At 40.6% G+C, this 22,722-nt stretch overlaps 1 protein-coding gene across 1 annotated transcript in view; it reads left to right on the top strand.

Annotated features, from left to right (window-relative positions):
* Nucleotides 1–968: 968 nt before the first annotated feature.
* COL6A6 (collagen type VI alpha 6 chain) overlaps nt 969–22,722 on the top strand; it is a 167,621-nt gene continuing 145,867 nt past the window's right edge. The window contains exon 1 of the mRNA XM_024244881.3: nt 969–1,189. The gene's annotated coding sequence lies outside the window, so the exon portion shown is untranslated. The remainder of the gene's footprint in view (nt 1,190–22,722) is intronic.

Here is a 22,722-nt window from a genome sequence, read left to right on the forward strand (position 1 = left end):
AGTCAGCGCTCCCTCTCTTCCCTGCTGCTCTTCCATTTGCCTGAGACCCTCTTTTCCATGCTTTTCTGTCTAGCTCCATCTTTGGATTTCAGTTTGGACTCAATTACCTCAGAGAAGCTTCTTTTGGCCTTCCAAGGTTGAGTTGGGATCCCCTCTTCTGGGTTCCTATGGCATCATTTCCCCATTCAGCAATTGCCACACTGCTTTTTGTTTCCGTGTCTATCTCCCTAACCAAACTGTGAGCTAAGGTCCCGACTTTGCTGTTTTTTCTTTACCCCAAGCATCTGATAGTAGTGCATAGTAGGTGCTCAAATATTTGTGGAATCAACAACAACAAAAAATAGATGAGTGAATGGACAGATAGCGAGAAGAGAAAAAGGTCAGTAGACAAAGAGTCAAGGATATTCTCCTTGGGACTCCTGAATTCGGACCAGAGTGTAGGGAAACTGGGGAGGTAGGGGGGTGTGGAGGGTGGGATGAGGTGGTGGCTCTGGACCTTAATCTCACGGTCTTCGTTCCCACGGAAAAGGGAGGAGTTCCTACCACCCAAAGACTCTCTCTGGCTCCCTTGCTAGATCCTGCCTTCTGCCAGGAGACCCCAGAATACAGGCAAAGCCGCCAAAGAACAATAGTTCCAACAGTGGAGCAGAGCTACTGCCTTCAGTGCGCCCCGGATCTGCACGCCCTGCCTATCTTTGGGGTGCAGAGAAGGCGCATACCATGAAAGCCCCAACTTCCCCTCTTTCTTTTCTCCCACGGTCGGGACCTTAGGGTAGGAGTTTCAAGAGGGGAGAAGCCGGTGGAGCAGTAACAGCCCTCATAATGTCTCCAGTCCCGCTTCCGTCACCTCCCTAAGGCTGCTCCCCCCTCCCGGGGGACGTGCGCTGGGCCCGGGGCCGCCGGGGCGGGGAAGGGTCGGGCCCGGGGCGGGGAGAAGCGTTTATATGTCGTCGAGGGGCGTGGGAGCTGCCACCCGCTTGCCTGCGGGACACCGGAGTCAAGAGGCTGCCCATGCCGCTGCCTGTCTGTTCCACGGTTCCGAGGTCTCCACGGTCTCCCCGCGCGCGGCAGGCGGCACCAAACTCAGTGCTCCTGGCGGTGCGCTCTGCCCGCACAGTGCGCGTCCAGAGGAAATCGGCCCCGGGCTTTGGAAGTGCGGGGCTGGGGGCTGCATAGAAGTTTCCCCAAGGTAAGTCCAGGAGCCAACGCTGGGACAGCAAGAGCCAGAACTAGGTTTACAAGTGATCAGTAGTTGGATGGGAGGGACCGGCCAGAATAGAGGAGGCTGCATGAGAAAGACTGCGGTGGAAAGAAATAAATGAATTTCAGAAGCTCAAAATCTCCTCCTTTGGCTTTTCTCCTCCTCCAAACGAGTAGCTGCCCTCACCTCGTCTTTCTTTTAATTTTTCGCATCTGACTGTTGAAGAACCTACAGCACACTCTTGTCATTCTCTGCTCCCATCTCCGCGTCTCCCACCGCGCACCAGGGCGCCTCCTGAGAGGTGCGTCACCCAACACTGCCTCACAGCACAGGGTCTGGCGAGTGGCATTTAGAGTGGACCACTTACGGAAACAAATGAATGGAGTTAATCAGGGTGAGTCAGGAAAAGTGACTCCCAAGCCTGTACATTCCCAGCCTGTACTTTTGTTCTCGCACTTCACACAAATTTATTAAAGAGGGTTGGACTTTTACTGCTGTCTGAGGGGAGGAAGGAAAGCAGAGAAAATGCACCCTTTTCTCAATTCCCAGAAACATTCTGCTCTGAGCGGAACCCCAACTACCTGGCTCAGTATCAACCGTGCAAGTAATTTTGAAGAGGAGAGGAGGCAGGCTGGAAGAGGAAAAAAAATGTTAAAACTAGGAAGTGATTTTCTTTTCTTTTTTGTCCTTTTGTGACAAGGATTTCTCATTCCTCTTGTTAAAAGTCTACTCTATGGATATATTTAAAGAGGACCTTTGCCAGTGGATGGGTGTGGGGGTGATAGGAGAGAGGGGTGGTGACGGTGATTAGGAATATCTGAGACAGTAAAAATCCTAACACTTGTGGCAGGAAGGATATCAGAAGTCTTCTGTTAAGAATTCTATAGTTACAGAATTCAGCAGTCATGTTACTTTTTCTAAACTAATCTATTTAATGAGTAGTATTTTTAATATAAAATGTTCAATGTTAAATTTATTGTTCAGTGTCTTCATAGAGGAAGTCACTTAACATAAAAATCCTGAAACTTCTAAATAATGTTCTTTAAAATACACAGCCTTAGTAGTTCTTGTCTTTATAAAAGAAGTTGTCAATTAATTTCTCCCTTTTTTTGAGACCGAGTTTCGCTCTTGTTGCCCGGGCTAGAGTGCAATGGTGCCATCTCAGCTCATCGCAACCTCCGCCTCCCGGGTTCAAGCGATTCTCCTGCCTCAGCCTCCCGAGTAGCTGGGATTACAGGCATAAGCCACCACGCCCGGCTAATTTTGTATTTTTAGTAGAGACGGGGTTTCTCCATTTTGGTCAGGTTGGTCTCGAACTCTTGACCTTAGGTGATCCGCCCGCCTCAGCCTCCCAAAGTGCTGGGATTACAGCAATTTCTCCCTCATTTTATTCCAAAATATTAGAAGTGCAGAGGAGAGAAAAAGAAGGAGAAAAAAAAAAATACCGTGCCTCAAAAGAAGTGTGTTTTGGATGTTGTGCCACGTGAAATCAAATTTTATAATGCTCATGAAAGATGTTAGGTTAAGCCTTCATTGGAGAATCACCTTTGGCTTTTATATTTTAGTAATTAAAAAAATTTAATTTTGCTAAATTTTTTGTGAACCAATTCTCTGGAAATACTATTGTTGAATATAATATACTTGCAATTTTCGGTTTTTCCATTCCCTTCAGATAGTCTGAATTTCAGAAAGTTTCAGTATTTTGAATATTTTGCAAAAAATATTTATTTATCTGTATAGACAGTACCAAGAGCATCTAATTAAGTCACGAAATGAAGATCAGGTTGTAAAAATTATGAATAAAAATTGGTGCATTATTTAGTAATCTCTATACTTAGTACACTATAAAGTCCCACTAATATAATGGTCTTAAAATGACTAAAAAGAACTTCTCTGTCAGTTAATATCCGCTGGCCCTGGAATTTCTCAAAAATATGGGTTTGTGAGCTGGACCCCCTGCAAATATATAAAAGTGATCCAGACTAATGATTATGTGTTGTAATCTAAGAACACTCATTCCTACAGTCCTAAGAAAGAAGTAGGAAGATTAGATTTTCTATGCTGCTTCTTATGCTTCTAAAAGATTCATGAATATCACTTTTCCGGGGTGATTGTTGGCCAAAATTATTTTTTTCCTTTCCTGACCTTATTGTCATTATTTAAAGTAGAAGGTGGATTAGCTTTGCTCTCCAACAGGTCTAGATTCAAGTTATAGACAAACTCAAACAATGCAGTTATCTCTCTGAGTCTTATTCTTGTCACCTGTCACATAGGGCAGTGATATCTACCTACCTCACAGGGGTGTATGGAAAGAAAACAAGATCTTTGTAAAACGCCAAGCACAAGTGCTCAATAAATGAGGACAATGGTGATGGCGATGGCGGTGGTAAAGCCATCATCATCATTAAATCAGGCAAATAGAATTGTTTCCAATAATTTAGTTAATATTGAGCCCAATTTTATCCTGTGTTCTGACCTCACTCAAACACTTTGTTTCCATGGAGTGTAATACATGATTAACAGAAACGAATGATCCACCAAACATTGTAATCTCCTTGGAAGTGTTCCAGTTTCTAGAGATCATGGAGATCATTTAGGGCCTGTCACTCTGGCATGCTGCTATCCTGGAAGAGATGTTTGAGGATTGTGGCTGTTTTGCTTTTACTACAAATTTCTTCATATCTTAGGCTTTAGCATTTGAGGAGACCTTTCTGTGAGGGTCAAATTATGCATGCAGGTAGGAGGCTTTTAAAAGTGCACTCAATGTTTTAATTTCTTTAGCTAATGCTTTTGCAATAATAAAAATGTCTTTCTACTTTCAGCAGAAGAGTATTATATTTAGATTTTCTGAATTTTAAAGCAGTTACCAAAAGCAACGCTAAGTTTTTCAAAGGAATTTAAAAGGCATAAATGATCCTTTACAAAACAGTGACTAAAGGCCAAACTTTCTAAATGAACAAATAACTGAGTCTTATTCTCACTTCCTCTTCTGTTTCCTCACCCTCCTTCCAAAACTGGTTTTTTCTTGAGGTGACCCCAAGGCCTTGGCATGGAAATTTAGAGGAGATTACCACATAAAAATAGATACCATTAGCTAACATAAGTCATGTGCAGAAGAAAAGATCTTTTGTGTCTCTTGTATCCCTAATGCTTCTCACAATACCTAGCACTTAGTAGGTATTCAGTAATATTTGGTAAGTGAAGGACTTAAAATTTCAAAATTCTGGCTAAATTATGCGTCTCATGTAAAGCTGTAGCAGTTGCACTTAAAAAATCCAATAACATGCAAAATCTCAGGGAAAATTCCTAACGTGAAAAATCTCGGGACAAGATAAAGGAGGCAGTATCATCTTTGTGTCTCTACTTCTGAAGTTCAGTCTTACTAAAACACCTGGTCTATCATTACTGACTCTAAATCTTATCTTTATGAGCTATTTTGATTTACTGACATAACCCTAAAAACTAATACATTTAACAGTCCCGAAGAACAAGTCTAAGGAGTGTACTCATTTAATTTTGGAATGATGAGAAAATTTTTCCCCAAATGCTCAACTGGTAGAGGGGAGGGAAGAAGAATAGAATATACAAACCAATTTAGTCTTGCAAGTGTAAAGCTCAATATTCTCCTTAAGTCACAAAGCACAAATAAATATACATGTAACCATTTTAAAACCATTTACAGTTAAGGACGTGAACATTGATTCGACTCTAAAATATTTTTGTATTGCTCTAAGTACTGTATCCTACACTTTAGAGGGGAAAGATTTTGCCAGAGTTAGTTGGCAAAGGCATTTGTGTTGGCTTGAAAAACCATAAGCTAATCACTTATTTAGTCCGTTAAAAACAACTTGATTAATGTTTGGTAAGAAATTCTGACTAAAATTCTCCATTATATGCTTCCAAATACAATAGAACTTTGAAGATCATAAGCAAGTCACAGTCATATTTGGCTATTACAGTTTGTTATAAAACAATCCCACAGTATGTCAAATGGTCTGTGTACCATATTTTCGTACCCCTACCTCATCCTAAGCCAGCATGTGCAGTTAACTTTATAATCTTGTTTACTTTCACATTTTCTCTGGGACAGCTAGAACCTTTAATGTGAAGAAGATGACATTATACACTGTAGCAGATTCCCTCAATGTTCAGGCTTTTCTCCTCTCTGCTGGCTACAGATGATGTGAGGGCCCCGCCCATATTTTCCCACTGTGTTCATTCTTTCAGTGCATGCTGGAGGCTTCTTACTTCAAGCACTGTGACTCTATCTGAGGGCTTTATCGGGCCTTGCGAACCTGCCTGACCCACGTGGGGTAGGCCAGAAGTGCCTGGGAGTAAACACCCCTGGAGCAATACCTTACCCAATAACATATGAAAGTTGGTGAGTAAATACCCCACTTTCTCACATCTTAGGTGAGGCAACTTTTGAGGTATGAACCATACATTCCTCCAGAGGTACCCAATGGAACTGAGCTCCAGCTGCTCATAGCGGTAACCTACCTGCTCATTAACATTGACTTTTTTCCCTTCTCTGTCTCACTTCTCCACTCCTTTACCAGGAGTCACCTCCCAAATAAACTAATTGTATGAATTCTTGTCCAGGGTCTGCTTTTGGGAGAACCCAGTCTACCTTAAACTTTTTGGCTATTTCAGTAAATGCAGTATAGGTTATACTGCAGTAAACTAAGTATAGCTTACACTTAGCCAAGTGGACTATAGATGCCATTCTAGCCAAAAAGTAAATCATGAATGGAATTCTTGCTTTCCACAGTGGAGAACAGAATTTTGTCTGTAGCTAATACTGTTTCATTGGTGTCTTGGTGTCTTGTTTCACTTGTATCTTATTGGTCATAAATGGATCCTAAATTCTCATCACCTTCTTGGAAACTGTCATGGGACATGGAGGGAGATATCAGTGAAGATTTGGTGTGACTCCAGAACAATGAGGGTTTGGTGTGATCCCATAATTAGAGAAATATCACAAAGAACACATTCTGCTCATGTTATGTAAAGAGGTTCTGGAAAGTGGTTCAAACACATGCTCAGTGAAGATAAGGCTGGGCCCTTTATTTTCCTGCTGGGTGTTCCCATCCCCTTCACAGGTTGGGTCACCATTTATTTATCAGTGATTTTCTAATCCATACCGCCAGGCCAGACCTCTCCTGAGAACTCCAGTCCCAGATATCTAACTGCCCACAAGGCACTTGAAGATTTATTTGCACCACAAATCCAACAGGTCCCAAATGGTACTCGTTCTCTTCCCCCAAACTCTCCCCTCTTCCTGTGAATGGCACAACCCAGTGGCCCCATCAGAAAACTTCGAAGTAGCCTTGAGGATCTGTCCTTCTCTCTTCATCAACAATCCCATCTAATCAGTCTCCAAGTCTTACAAATTTAATTTCTTAACAATCTCTACAAACTTCTCTCCATTCTCCTTGTCATCACTGCATTTCCAAAACACCGTCATCTATTTCACTCAACACCAGCCTCCTAGTGTCCCTCCCTGCATCTAGTCATGCCCCTGTTCTAGCATTTTCCACACTCCAGCCTGAAAACATCTGCTCACACTTTTCTCTGGTTAAAATGCTCCAATGGCTTTAGATAAAATCCAAAATCCTTATCCTGGTTGAAAATCCTCCCACCACTCCACCTTAGCCACTTCTGCATCATGCCTTCTTATTTTGTTCCCACTACTCCAAGTCCTCTAGTTCTTTAGGGAGACCTTGCTCTCTCTCACCTCCTGCCATTTGCATTTTGGAATTTCTTCTACCTAAAACCATATTCTCCAGACTCTCAACCTGGCTAACTGCTTCTCTCCCTTTAGAACTTAGCTACTATGTTCATTCCTTGAGAAAAAGCATTACTGGACCCCCTTACTAGGAAACGTGCCCTTCCCTGGATCCCCACAATAGCCTGGGCTTCCTTAGCCATATCGCTCTCCCACTAAAAGCTCTATTTCTTAGTCTTTCATGTTCACCAGACTGCCTTCAGTGCTAGCTACTGAAGTATCTGTTGTATGAATAATGAGCTGAAATCAGGTTCCTTACTAGCTGATGATCATGGGCAAGTCACCTAACTTATCTGAACTTCAGTTTTCTCATCAAAGTGGAAATAATATTCAAGCACAGGGTGTTTGAGAGGAGTTGATGAAATTGTGGATCTGGGGTTCCTGACACCTAAGTTGGTGCTCAATAAATAGAAGTTATTTTGGATTCAGCAAGGTAGAACTAGGCTCGTCTTGCCTCATGATGTTTTGAGACAGTAAAGGCTACATCCTGGAAGGTGTAAGTTAAAGGGGCACTTTGATGTAGCAGCTCTGGGAGGAACCCAGAGGGAGGAAAGTATCATTTAGCTAAAAGCTAAAAGGTGTTTTAAAACCTTTCAAGAGGTGTGTTTTTGGAAATACAAATGATATAACAACATATAATGGCATCTAATTCCCTCACAGTTTCTTCCAGTCTTTCTCCTTGAGTTTCAATATCTGCATTTCCTGGATTAATGCCATGAATCCAATTTCTAAACTGAGATTTTTTTTTCAAGAGTTCTGCCTTAATTAGTTATTCCCCGCTCCTCCTTGGTTTTTTTTTTCCCCCTTCTCCATGATTACTGTCATCAGTCTGAAATGGCAGCATTAAGCACCTAATCTTTGAGCCTCCAGGGAACTGTCATCAAAATGCTCAGGAACCTAGATGTACATTTACAGGCAATGTAACTGGGTAGAGGCAAGCACTAAACAAGTTCCTGGGCTTGCACTGGTGAATGATGAAGGCAGAGAATTTCTTAGCTTTTAGTAGAGAGGTGAATTAAGTACATAATTGGGGTGGAAATTGGGATAATAGCACCTCAGGGAGCTGTCTGCACATTTTAAGGGCTTTTGGGTATTTAGTAAGTTACCGCTTTGATGCACTTACCTAATAGTCCATAGCAAAACGGTTTTCAAGTTCACTGGGCCAGAGGTGCCCTGCCCCACCCGAAACATACAAAGTATATAAGTTCCTTTTTTTCTATATATCCTAACAATTTGGGAATACATAGTCACTTGTAAGTAACAGTCAGTATACTCAGAAAAATAGGCAAAATGGTGGTTAATGGTGTTGTCTATGTTGGAGTTCCACCTCATTTTCTTGGATAGGCTTGAATAGAGAAATTCATAAATATGTATTCGTAGCTGCAAAATTCTTTAAGTAGTTGCCTTTTTACTTCCAAAAGCATGAAGGACTTTATTTGTCTGTTTATTTTATTTCTCAGTGCTCTATCAAGTCTTTAAATTTCTTCATGGAGAAAGCAGCAATTAGGCAATAGATGTTCCTATGTCATCTCAATCAGCAGTAGCAAAAGTTGTTAAGTTGGGCAGTGTGCTGGGCACCGATTGCATGATTCCATGCCTTCCATCCCTGCTAAACTCCCCCTTGAGAAAGGAGATATGCGCTGTGGATGCAGAGCTGAAGCCATGCCACTAACTGCAGCCACTAAGCAATTTTGGGCTGGGATAGAAATACCCTAGGGAAAAAGAGATGAATGGCTTCAGCTCTTCACAAGGTGGGTCTTTGAATACTCCAATCCAGAGTTTTCTACATCAATGAACTCAGCACTTATTAAACATATTATATACATTATCACATTTAATCCTTACAACAACCCATTATCCTGCTTTCATAAATGAGAGTCCAGGATTTCAAGGTTCATCAATTGCTCAAGATCACAGCTGGCCAATGAAAGAGATTTGAATTCTGGATGTGGTTAAAATTCAGGCCTTGATACTGCTATCTGTATATTCTGCCAGGTAATCTGGAAAATGTGTGCTTCAAAAGCCTAGAAACTTCTAACGTGGATAAAATTTAGATCCCTGGATGCTCAGAATAACAGTTCAGAAGTTGTATTTTTCATGGTAAAAGGAAATTTTGACTCAGTATTTTTTAGAAGAGGGAAAAAAGGGAGACTGCTAACATTGTGAACATAAAGTCTCAAAATGGCGATGTTTGAGAAGTCACTCAGTGGCTTGGATCTCTGTCATTGAAATTGACTTTGGTAAATAGTTTCAAAAGTTCATTCTCCTTTTTTTGCTGTTTGACTTTTTATAGAATCCTAGAATTTCAGAGCAGAAATGGATCTTACAAATTGTTTCAAGTATTTTTTAAGCAAAAGTGATTGGTTCTTCTTCTACGCTCTCCCACAATTAAAATCTTTTCATGAATTCTTGTCGATCTTGGGAAAACGACAGAAATCATGAGTAGGTCCTGCAAAGCTGTGAATGGCCTGGACGCTTCCTCTCTTCCAGTCTCATTCAGTGCCATGCTACCCTTCTCTCCCTGTGTTCTATTTATACTAGACTTCCTTTGCTTCCTTGACCACGCCATTCTCCTTCTTGCCACGAGAACTTTGCATCAGCTATCCTCCCTTCCTGGAACATCACATTCCTCCTGGGCTAGTTAACTCTCACCATTCCTTCATCATTAGCTCAAACAGCATTCCCTCAAAGAAGCCTTCCCTGGACTTTCCAAGTTAATCAGTTCTCCTTATTATGTAGTGATATATGTCATCACAGTGTATAATAATTCAACAAATAGGTATTAAGCATTTTTTTAATGTACAAATCCTATTCTAGGTTCTGGAAAACAAGACAAAGTCCCTGCTCCAAGGAGGATATAAACAATAGAGAAGTCAATAAATGACTTATAGGTAGTATTCCATGCTACCTTAATTAAGAAATTAATTGTGGAGCTAATGACTGACTATAAAGAAGATGGGAGGTAATTTTGGATGGGATGGTCAGGGAGGATTCTCTGGGGAGGTGACATTTGAGCAGAGATCTGAGTGAATATGGGAGGAAAATATGAGTCCCTCTTTGTGAAGTCAGGTAGGGGGACACTTCCAAGCAGGAACAACTTTGGCTTGTTGATGAAATGCAAGGAGACCATAGTGGCTGGAGTGGAGGGAATGAGGAGAGTAAAGATGAGATCAAAGATCACATGGGCATGGCTCACATTATTAAGAGCCTTATGGACTGGTGTAAGGAATTGGAATTTAGCCTAAGTGTGATGAAAAGTCACTAGAGATTTTGAACATAGGTGCACCAATCTAATTTATGATCTTCAAAGATCCCTCTGATTGCTGTGTGAAGGATCTATGAAGAAGGACAAGGGTCAGGTACTGTTAGTGCAGTAGTTCAGCCAAGAAGTGATGGTGGCAGTGATGTGGTTTGCAGCTGGTGCAAAGTGGTTAGATTTAAAACATGTTTTGAAGTACTGTTGACAAGACTTGCTGATGGATTGGCTCAGGAGTTTCAGAGAAACCTCTTTTTTACATGTATCACAGTTGTAACTTTACACTTATTCATGTAATTCTTTAATCAGTACCTTATAGTTTCAAAGGACTATATGCTCCATGAAATTAAAAAAATGTCTGTTTTTACTTTTCATTGCATACCTACTGCCTGACTGCCTACCAGGTGATAGATGCTTAATAAATATTACTTGAATGAAGGCATGAATAAGTGAATGGATAAATACATAAACTAAAACAATCTTCTTCTATAGATAAGGAAAATGGGTCTCCAAGAGTTTAAGTTAAGGAAATGGCCTTAGGCCTCTCAGCTCAGACTAGAACCCCTGTCTCTACATTCCTCTTTTAGGCTACTTTTCCTCTTGCAGTAGAGCCACTGTGAACCTCATACTCTTTTACTGCAGGGAGGGAAGGGTTGCCAAAATGTTTCAAAAACTCCTAATGGATAACTAGTCTATTTAGCCTGGCACTCACCAATGACAGTCAAGAGTTATTCTAATCACCTTTGAGGCTCTGTTGAGGCACCTCGAGTCTATGACACTTTTTTCTCTTCTTTGACCTTGTTTTCTTCTCCAGTAAAGATAACTAATCTTAACTCACTATTGGTAAGTGTTATGATTAGGACTCAAAAGAGGTCAGCCTAAGCCATCTGATTTGTGTCCTGTTTTGAAAGACACTATAGGTCTTTAGGCAAGAGCAGCTGGTGTGCTTAATCTTTATATAAGAAGGTAGCCATTCAAAAATGTTCAGCGCCCCCCGCCAAGGGCATTTTGAAGAAAATCAGTGGAGGCAAGCTGTGATTAAGAGGGAAAGGAGAATAGAATACAATTAAGAGTCTCCTCTGTTCTCTTGGAAGACAAAGCCTGCCTGAAATGTAACTTTCCCAAGCAATGATCACATCCTTGGCACTCTGCCTTTCTAATTAAATTGCTGATACATATATATGGATATTTCATTTAATGAACAGCTGGTAAAATTGGATCCTTGCTCTGCAGAGGTTTACCAAAGCACTTCATAGTTTCGGTGTGATTGAATACTAATCATTTACCCCAGAATACAAAAAGAGGAAATTAAACCTGACCTAGCTGCTTATCATCTGGGACCTTCTAGGCTGCATCCCCCATGGTCAGCATAGTAACTTTATCTGTTGTTTCCCATCAAGTTGCTTCCAATGTTACTTTTCCTTTTTTGTTGTTGTTGTTGTTTTTGTTGCCCTCCTCTTGGAAGCAACACCTGGTGTGCTTTTACGTTTTTCAGAGCTGTTTCTGATGCTCTGAGACCCAAACCCTTATGAGGTTTCCAGGAGACAGACATGGAAGAGATAAACACTCAGATGAAAGCTTAATCATAGATTTGAGATATGCTATGAAAAATAATAAGATGCTATGAGTGAAAAATCTCAGAGGGAACCTAAGTTAATAAGGACAGAAGGAAAGGACCTCCTTGAGGCAGCAGCATTGCAATGAAGACTTGGAGACAAGGACTGAGCAGGAGCAAGGAAAGAGGAACAAAAAGGTTGCCAGAGAGGGTGGCAGTGGGCATGGAGCAGGGCTTTTCAAACTTTGATGGGCATGCGGATCACCTGGGGACCTTGTTAAATTGTTATTCTAATTCAGTAGGACAGGTGATCCTGCATTTCTGACCCCCAGTGATGCTGATCATGCTGATCTGAGGACCACTCTTTAAGTAGCAATGGAATAGGGCAAGGGTTGCAAAGTTTTTCTATAAAGAGTGAGATAATAAACATTTTAGACTTTGCAGGTCATACTGTCTCTGTTGCAACTACTTAGCTGTGCCATTGTAGTGTAAACGCAGTCGTAGATAGTACATAAGTGAATGGGTATGGGTGTGTTCCAGTAAAGCTTTAGCAAAGCAGAGCATCATTTTGGCTCACACACCATAGTTTTCTGACTCCTGGGGTAGAATCAGGTGGTATTGGTTCTTAGGTTCAGATGCACATTAAAATCACCTGGGTTTGAATAATTACCCACCAGGTTCCTATTTCAGATCAATAAAATTAGAATCACTGGGGATGGGACTGAGGCACTGATAGACTTAAAAATCTCCCCAGGTAAGCTGGGAGCAGTGGCTCACGCCTATAATCCCAGCACTTTGGGAGGCCTTAGGCCAGTGGATCACAAGGTCGGAAGATCGTAAACCATCCTGGCTAACACGGTGCTAAACCCCGTCTCTCCTAAAACTATAAAAAATTAGCCAGGCGTGGTGGGCACCTGTAGTCCCAGCAACTCGGGAGGCTGAGGCATGAGAATGGCGTGAACCCGGGAGCCGGAGCTTGCAGTGAGCCGAGATCGTGCCGCCACTGCACTCCAGCATGGGCAACATCCCCAGGTGATGCCAAGGTGCAGCCTGGGCTGAGAGCCACTCTGGGCCTCAATCTCATTTGATAGCCCCTTATTCTCTTTGCCCTAGGAGATAGGTAAGGCAAAATGACTCCATCTTTTCTTAATTCTGAGAAATCATCAGTTGACTAATAGCTTTCAATGAAGAGGGGAAAAACACAGCAGGAAATGTAAAAAAAAAAAAAAAAAAAGCAGCAGGAAGTGTACAAATCTCTAGTAACACACATCCTGATTTCATGCATGTTAAAATAGGGGTGGAGTGGAAATGTTCACTCTGAATTCAGGAAATATGGTATTTTCATCCCTAGTATGCAGATGAGGAAAATGGAGCACAGAAAACGTATTATGCAGATTGTATGATGATGTGCCAGGGAGACACAGGCAACCTATTGTGACTTAGCCTGCTGAACTGCTTAAGCTCTTCTGTTCCCTCTGGGCCTTTCCAGGTACATGCTGATCTTCCTGCCTTGGACATACTTCCTCACCTCATTACAATCACCTGTTTAATTTCTGCTTCTCCTTCAAGTCTTCTCCTCAGCTTAGTCATTTGCTTTTTCTGAGGCATCTTTCCTGGTCCCATACCCAGGGAAGGGGCCCCTGCTGGGAGCACCTGTAGCCCTTAGTGAGGTTCTCTATTAAAGCCAGATCTCTTTCTGTTGACAAAAATTTAACCTCCTGGCCCTGGAAAAGTTCATGAGGGAAAGGACCATGACTGCCTTGTCATTTTATCTCCAACACCTGGTATATAGCAGGGGGCTCAGTGAATTTTTGAGGATTGCATGAACTCAGTCCCCCTCCTCAGCAGAGGGCAGCACAGTGGTTTAGAGGAGTGGTCCTCAAAGTGTGGTCCTCAGCCCTTCCGTATTAGCATCACCTGGAACGTTGTTTGATATGCAAATCCTTAGGCTCACCATGACCTACTGATTCAGAGTCTCTGGGGCTGTGGCCCAGCCATCTGTGTTTCAGTCTAGCCCTCCTGGCGATTCTGAGGCTTGTTTCAGTGTGAGGATCACAGGTTAGGGTATGGACTCTGAAGCCAGAGTGCCTGGCTTCGAAACCCTGGCTCTGTTGCTTAAAAACTGTTTGGCTCTGGAAAATTTACATCACCTTTCTGTACCTCAGCATTCTCATCTATAAAATGGAGTTGATAAAAATACTGTCTGAAGCTTGTTCCAGTGTGAGGACCATGGATTAGGGTATGGACTCTGAAGCCAGACTGCCTGGCCTCAAAACCCTGGCTTTTTTGCTTAAAAACCATTTGGCTCTGGAAAATTTACATCGCCTTTCTGTACCTCAGTATTCTCATCTATCAAATGGAGCTGATAAAAATACTAGTAGCTACCTGAGTTGGATTAAATGAGATAAACAACCTAGAGCTGTTAACACAGCACTGCTCAAAGTAAGTGGTGAAAATATGTTAACTGTTAGTATTATTAACTGTGCAACTCTGGGAAAATTTATTCTTTGAGTTTTATTTCCTTTATCTTTAAAACAAGGATTAAATTTGCCTCACAGGGTTTTGAAAGTTAAATGCTTATAATATGTTAGGTTGCTTAACCTTTGGCTAGGCTATGGGGCCCAGTTATTTAGTCAAACACCAGTTTCCATGTTGCTATGAAGGTGTTTTTTAGATATGATTAACATTTAAATCAGGAGATTTCAAGTACAGTAGATTACCCTCTGTAATGTATGTGGGCCTCATTCAATCAGCTGAAGGCCTTAAGGAAAAAGACTGAGGTCCCCTGAGGGAGAAGAAATTCTGCTTCCAGACTTAAGACGGCAACATCAACTCCTGCTGGAATTTCCAGCTTGCTGGCCTACTCCGCAAATTTGGGACTTGTCAACCCTCATAATTATGTGAGCCAATTTCTTGAAGTCTCTCTTTCTCTCCTCTCCACCCCCCTCCTCTACACACACACACACACACACACACACTCTCTCTCTCTCTCTCTCTCTGCCACTCACGCATTGCCTTTCTGTACCTATTGATTTTGTTTCACTGGAGAACCCTAATTCAATGTGCTAAATATGTGTAGGTCCAGGCTTTTCAACCTATATAGTTTCTCAACTATTGACCTTTGGGCTGCACAATTCTTTATTTTGGGGAACTCTTCTGTGCACTGCAGGATGTTTAGCAGCATCTAACAACCTATTAGCAGCACACTAACAACAGTAGTGGGTTGACCTCTACCCACTAGATGTCAGCGGCACCCCACACCCCAGCAGAATCAAAAGTATTTCCAGACATTGCCAAATGTCCACTGGGAATGGAAAATCTCCAGGTGAGAACAACTGGTATAAAAAGGAAAATGTAGGAGCTTTTCCCCGTAGTTCACTCCCATTGAACCAGTGCTGCTCTGCTGCCCACATAGCCTACATTCTCTTCCCTTTCCCCATCAAAACACTGTCCACAAAGTCTGGCTCAAAATCACCGCTATCAAAGGTGGCTCTAATAACCTGCCTCCCCCTTGAGCTTCCACTCTCATGCCTGTCTTTTCACAGTTTTCTAATGTGCTTCTTATAGTCTCATAGGCTTGTGCTTTAGTCCTTCTCCATTGAAACCCCTCGAAGGCAGGGGCAGCCATGAAAGAGGAGCAGATGATTTGATTTGAGTCAAAATCCTGCTGTTTACCGGCTTGTGGCCTTGATAGAGTCACTCATTCTTGCTGAATTTCAGTGTTAATATCTGTAAAATGAGAAGAGCAGAGTCTACTTCATAGAGTGGTTATGATGTAAAAGCAATTTATAAACTATAAAAATACTGTATATGAGTTTTCCTCAAAGAAAAACCATGCCTTTTTCTGGTATAGAGATAGCAGAGGGGAAGAGGTTTTGGGAGGTGTGCTTAGGATGAACTATGACTTTTGAAAAATGCCAGATGAACATGTAAATGCATGGATTTGCATATCATATTTTGCATTTTGCTTTAATTTTCTTTTGATAGCTTTTGAAATAGGATGTTTTCTGTGTCTTTCTGAAATTAATATATAAATAACCTAATGGGGCAGTTGACAAGGCGATGCAATTTCCCTAGTTATTGACTTCAAATTCCTGGAAATGATGCCACTTATGAATATTTCTCCCTATCATATTGTCTGTTGTCTTTATTCCCTCAGGGAGCACCTGTGTTTGACACTGAGTATTTTTCCTTCAGAACTTATTAAAGCAGCCACTTTACAGAAAAATAGTTTCTGTACCCCTCCACCCCACCCTGCCAAGGCATTAATATGCTCCTTTTCTGATCTTCTACACTCGTACCTTGGGCTTGCCCACCTATGTGAACACAGGTCTGCCCCTTGCATCCCCAGACTCTAATTTCATGATGTCCAGGGCTGTCTTTGCTGGATTTTGTGTTCCCAGGGGCTGGTACACTGACCAAAGCAGGTGACTTACTCATGAATGTGACAATGACTCATTCAGGTTTGAATACTACGTGTCCATCTGCCTGTGGGATGTTTCCACTCCTACGACTTGTGGACACCTCAAATTCTGTGTTTCAAGGAATTAAAACTGGATCTTACTTTATGCACCAGTTATCTAAGTTTGCAAAGTAAATCATTCCAAAAACTAGTGGCCTAAAAACAATTTAATATCTCTCATGGTTCTGTGGGTTGACTGCGTTTCTGGGTAATTCTTGCTTAGGGTCTCAGTGAGATAGTGGCTGAGGCCGGAGTCATCACTATGTTTTCAGTCACATGTCTGGCACCTGGGCTGGGAGGGCTGGATCATCTGGGAGCTGGTTAGGCATCTCTCCTGACCTCTTCACAAAGCCTCTCCATGGAGCTAGCTTAGATTTCTTCACAATATGGATTCAGAATAGCGGAACTCCTTACCAGCAGCTGACTTGGCCCAGAGCAAGTGCCTCAGGAGCCGACGTGCCAACTCCAAGGTTTCTTATGACCTAGCATTGAAAGCCTGAGTCCATCACTTCTGCCACATTCTACTGATCAAGTAAGTCATTAAAGCTAACCTAGATTTAGGGGAAGGGAAATTCGACTTTTCCTCTCAGTGGCAGCAGTGGCAAAGAAATAGCAGCCATATTTTACCATATTTTCTAACAAGTGCAGTTTGTTGCCTCTGTCAATAATTCTTTCATAGCCTTACATCCCAGGAATTAAAAAAAAAAAAAAAAAAAAAAAGCAAAAACAGTGTCAAGCACAGGTGCTCCACCTAATTTAATAACAATAGATTTCATCACTTCGTCACCTGCTTCCCACTTACCCTCCAACCCTCTACCAGATTGATTTTCATAAGATATGAACACTCCTTTTTTGAAAGACCTTTGTTCGTTCCTTCTTCTTGCATTACATCATTTAGCATTCCTTTTTTCTTATGATTTTTTTCAAATACACAGAAAAGCATAGTGAATAATGTAACAACTATTCCTTACCCAGATTTAACAATAACATCTTTCAATGTTTGTTCAGACTTTTTTTAAAAAAATAAAATATTACAGACAAGTTAGAAATCCTCTTGGTCCCCCTTTCTGCTCCCATTTTCCACTTTGCATTCCCAGCGGGAACCACTGTTCTGAAGTTGATTTGTATTGTTCCAAGTTTTGTTTTAATGTACCTCTGCTGGTATTTTGGTGTGTTTTAATAGTTTTACATGGATGGTATCGTACTTCTGAGACTTCTTCCCTAAGCCTCTCGTCCAAGGATAGGATCCTTGTTGTGGGTAGGTCATGTCAACCTACAACTAGTTTTCTCACTGTGTTTTGAGACTTATTCCTCTTGAAGGCATGTAGATCTAAAATATTCATTTAATGTCTGAACAATATTCCCACATATGTCTGTGTGCACGCCAGTTTAATTAATCTTTTTTAACCTCCGCATGAACATTAATAGTTGGTCTGCAATTTTTACGAACATATATGGTCTTGTACGCATGTACCAGGGTTTCTGTAGGGTATCTGCTTGACATGAAATTGATAGGTCATCTTTAATTTTACTTGAAATTGCCAAATTGCTCTCCAAAGTGAGTGCATCAAATTATATTCTCACCAGCCATGTATATAAGTTCTAATTTCCCTACATCCTTGTCAACTTTTGGTATTGTCAAACTCATTTTGGCTGGTCTGATAGGAGGGAAATGGAATTTCACTGTTTTAATATGCATTTCTCTGTTACTGGTAAGGCTAAGGATCTTTTCATGTGGCTATTGACCATTCAGATTACCTCTGTTGTGAATTTCATGTTCATATTCTTTGTTCATCTTTCTGCTGGAGTCAGTGATTTCATACTGATTCATAGATTAAATATATTACTCCTTATAGAAGCTTGTTTCTTATTTATGATGTCTTTTGTCAGCACTAACATTTTAATGTATTTCCATTCACCAATCCTCTCCTTTATGATTTATACTTACTGTATTTTCCTTAATTTCTTCCAAAGTCATAATGGTTTGGGTTTGCATTTTGACATACTGCCTTTGGAATATTGTGTGTGATTTTATCAGAGTTTAATCTTAGTAAACACCTATCTTAGTAAATACCTAACATGAGAACTCAGGAATATGTTTTCCTTGATGACTTCCCTCTCATCTTTCACATTTTTGTTGCTGAATATTTTAGCTACACTTTATTTTAAACCACTCTGGGTTATTTTTTTTCACAGTCAGCACCTGCGTAGATTTACCTACATTCAAATTATTATCATTGCTTCCTTCATTTTCTTTTCTGGGTTTAATCGTAGTGTTTCAGGTGAAAATCTAGAAGTAGACTTTTTCTGTTAATGTTTTATTTCACTCTCATTTTTGAATTATAATGAGTATTGGGTTTTTCCTACTATGTTATAGTAGCATTTATATTAGTCTCTGGCATCTATTGATATCAATGACAAATTTGCTCATCAAATCTCATTCATTTGTTGATTTATTTTACCTCCTCAAGTCAAGTCTTCTCTTGCTCCACCCAAGAGAACTCATAGTATTTTCCTTCAGTTCTGGAAAATTCTCATCCATGACCTCTTCAGACATTGCCTCTCATTCTCTTTTTTCCTCTCACTATTCCTATTAGACCCACGCCAGTTGTTCTCACTCCAGGCTTTTAACTTCCCTGTTATATTTTCTGTATCTTTATTTTTCTTTGCTTTACTCTGGGTAACTAATTCTTGTTTTAAGTGTTCTGTATAAAACACAACATTTAATGAATCAATTTTAGTTCCAGTGCACATATTTTCCATGGATAGATATTTTTATGGTTGTTTTTCAAATTCATACCTCATTTTATACTTTTTTAATGCTCCAGCTATTTTATGCTCTTCCTTTTTTTCACTATGGCTTTCTATCATCTCTTTAAGCACTTTTCACAAATTTGTTTTGCAATGTCTTTTGAATTATTTTATTAGCCAGTGGTCTTGGATGCCACGTCTCCTCTTTGTGAAACGTTTCCTTCTGCCTCCCTTTGAGTGATTCTTTTTTTTTTTTCATAGTTGTAATTTTTTCTGAACTCATCTTCAGCAGTGGCTATTTTTACGTGTTTGAGAGATTCCTATGCACCTAAAGTGGGGAAAATGCCCCTAAAGAGTTTTTGCCTTTGCCTCTGCAGCTGCTGAGGAGTTTCATGGTTGAAACCAGTTTTTGCACTAATTCCTCAGTTTGGGACTCCTGTACCATATGGATTTTGTAGGGTGAAGCCCTGTATCTGCTTTTCACCAGACTTCTAAGTTTCTTATCTATGATTCTTCTTTAATATAAGGTTCCAGTAAAACATTTTGATTAGTCTTGCGACTGTGAAACTGCTTAGGTTCAAATCCCATTTGTACTACTTTATCACTGTAGGACCTTAGAAAAGTTACCTAGCTTCTGAGCCTCAACTCCTCATCTGGAAAGTGGAGAAAATAATAGAATTTCACAGAATTGCTATGAATACTAAATGATAGCTGACACATAGAGTTTGATATCCTTATTCTAGCCATTTCTCCAGACCAGTGAGCCAAATTTTCTATTTTTTATTTTATAGAAAGGGATGCTCTTGTAAACTCTGCTATACAGAAAACTTCTCCGATAGTGAGTCTTACATAGTGATTTCTGCTCATTCATCTTCATGAAACAAATTCTTCTCCACCTTTTTCTACACATAACCAAATTCTGTTCATCCTTTAAAGTCATACTCAAGTCCCACTTTCTCTGTGAGTCCTTCTGTCCTTACACAAGAGACACCTGTTTCTTTTCATTCATTCATCCGTATATATCCATTCATTTACTTGTTCATTCAAGTACCACAGTGGGTCAGGCACTATTCCAGACTCCAGAGTGCAGCCTGCAAAAACACAAATACCTGCCCTTGTGGTACTCACATTTTTACGAGGAAGGACCATAAACAAGGAAACAAATATTACCACAATAGATTCGCTGATGAAGACAAGTCCTCTGAAGAGAAATAATAGTGATTGGGAGTAGACGGGTAGAGAAGGGGAAATTATTTTCAATAGGGTGCTAACCAAACGTCCCTTTAGGAAGGATGTAATATTTAAACACACATCTGAGGAAACCAAAGTAGCAGAAACTGCGAAGGCCCTGAGGTAGAACAAGCATGTCCTGTTCAAGGAAAAGTAAAATCAGTGAAGCTGGAGTGGCGAGAGAGAAAGAAGATGAAGTCAGGGGATTAATAGGGCCTAGACCATGGAGGGCCCTGATGAACATGGAAAGGGGTTTTGAGTAGATGTGATACTATCTCATTTTTAGTTTAAAATGAAGCACACTTGAATAATATGTAATTGGCAAGAGTGGAAGCAAGGAGTCCAGTTAGAAAGCTTTTGCTAGAATTCAGGTGAGATGACAGTGTCTTAGATTAAGGTGGAAGTAAAAAAGGTATTGATGAATAGCTGGATCTGAGATCTAATTTTTTTAAGTAAAACTAACAGTGTCTGCTCAGGGATGTGAAAGGAGATGAGTTAATTATTCCTATGTTTCTAGCTGAGGAAACTTGGTGAGTAGTGGTACCACTTACTGAGATGGCAGTCATATTCAACTGTGCATTATTTAACAGTTAATTATTTTTTAGTGTATTTGTTACATCTCAGCAATTAGATTGTCTATTTCCCTTAACACAGTTAGGGACACTACGTTCACATTTGATTGATTAGTTTGTTCTATCTCTATCAATTAATAGCTGTGTGACTTTCAGCAAGCTACTTAACCCTCTAACTCAATCTCATCTGTAAAGTGGGTCTGGTACTCATCGGGTTGTTGAGACAATTAAGTGTGGCTCTTAGAATAATGCCTGGCACTTAGTAGTGCTCAGTAGTAGCTGTTATTCATTCCAGAAACACCCCCACACCCCACCAACTGTAGTCAGTCAGCCCAGGGATCTTATGAGTTTCTCTCTACTTAGTTTGCTCAATGCAAGGTCAGAATATTTTTCAAAGGTACTTAATACTTGAGCTAATAGAGAAAATCCGTGCTAGCTTTCAAATGCTACCCTGTGTGAATCTCTTTAGTTGTGTTTTGCTTTTCCAAGCCTAAAACTTAGGTGGTCAACAATTAGCAGATATTTGTTGAATGTCTACTTTGGGCTTAGCTGCTGGGATATTCAAGAGTACCAGTTAAACCTCATTTTTCCTGCCATGCATGCTTTTGATTTAGCTGTAATGAATATTTTATCAGTGACCAAATATTTTATTACCTCTCTAGTCCTCTTGGGTATTGCTGGACAGATTTCAGACTAGCTGATGTCATTATTGGCCGTTATAAATTGTGTCAGTATGGCTGCCCTTTTGTATCTTGGTCAAATACAGAAAAACAGCAACTTGGAGATACAGAGCCTCTATTCAGACTTAATGGGATTAGCTGTCAATGGCAGAAATTCACAGCAGTTGGTATCCATTCATTGAGAAAGAAGACAACTTAAATTTCCAGTGAAAAATAATTACAAACAGATTATCTGGTACATTCTAACACAATAGATAAAATTCCTCATCTGCAGAGAACTGGATATCATGCAAAGCTTTGCCTCAAGGAAAGCAATATGATATAGTGGAAAAAGCACTGGACTCGGATCAGCGGGACTGGCTGTGACCTGAGGAAATGCTCAACTTTGCCAAGCCTTAGATGTTTCCTTTGTAAAAAAATGAATAAAAAATTATACCTACTTTACAGGGGTACTCTCAGGGTTCAGGGAGGTAATGGCTGTGAAAAGACTTGGAAATCTGCAAAATATTATACCTAAGCAAATGTTATACAAGCCCATAGACATGTTAAGAGTTGAAAATGTGATAAGGAAAGACTAGGAGAGGGAGTAAAGAAAGTTCCTTGCCAGGCTGTGCCTTTTCTAGGTTACTCAGAAGCTGTCCCATTGTAAAGATGGCAACAAAAATAAAAATAATGACAACAGCTAACATTTACTTAGTATCTGCTGCAAAGAAGATACTGTGCCAACTGGTTTACACACATCGTTCATTTAACCCCGACAACAATTCCTTGAAGTGGATGTGGTTACTAACACCATTTTGTGGATGAGAAATGGGTTCAAAGCAATTAAATTACTTGCCTAGTCATGCAGTTTGTGGGCTTATAGAACTAGGATTTTAATTAGGCAGTTTGATGCCAGAATCCATGAGTTTAACTACTAGCCTACACAGCCTTACAGGTGGATCCTAGTATAATTGGAGTGTGACCTCAGTATTGCCAAGTCATTTTCAGTGGAGTGATTCTGCCTGTGCCTCAGGAATTTGTCCCACACCTATCCCCTGCTCAGAATTTCTCTCCTATCTCTACTATTTCATGCTATCCTACAATCATAGGTGCTAGAGGCTACATTGGGTAATGCTTGCTGCTGTAGCTAATAAACCTAAAAATGTATACTGATGCACACACAATAGTAAGTTATTACTGATTTAACAGAAGTAGGTCTGTAAACACATTCATGGGGTGGCCCCT

The sequence above is a fragment of the Pongo abelii genome, chromosome 2 (assembly GCF_028885655.2).
Source record: "Pongo abelii isolate AG06213 chromosome 2, NHGRI_mPonAbe1-v2.0_pri, whole genome shotgun sequence".
In the NCBI taxonomy this organism is placed as follows: Eukaryota; Metazoa; Chordata; class Mammalia; order Primates; family Hominidae; genus Pongo; species Pongo abelii.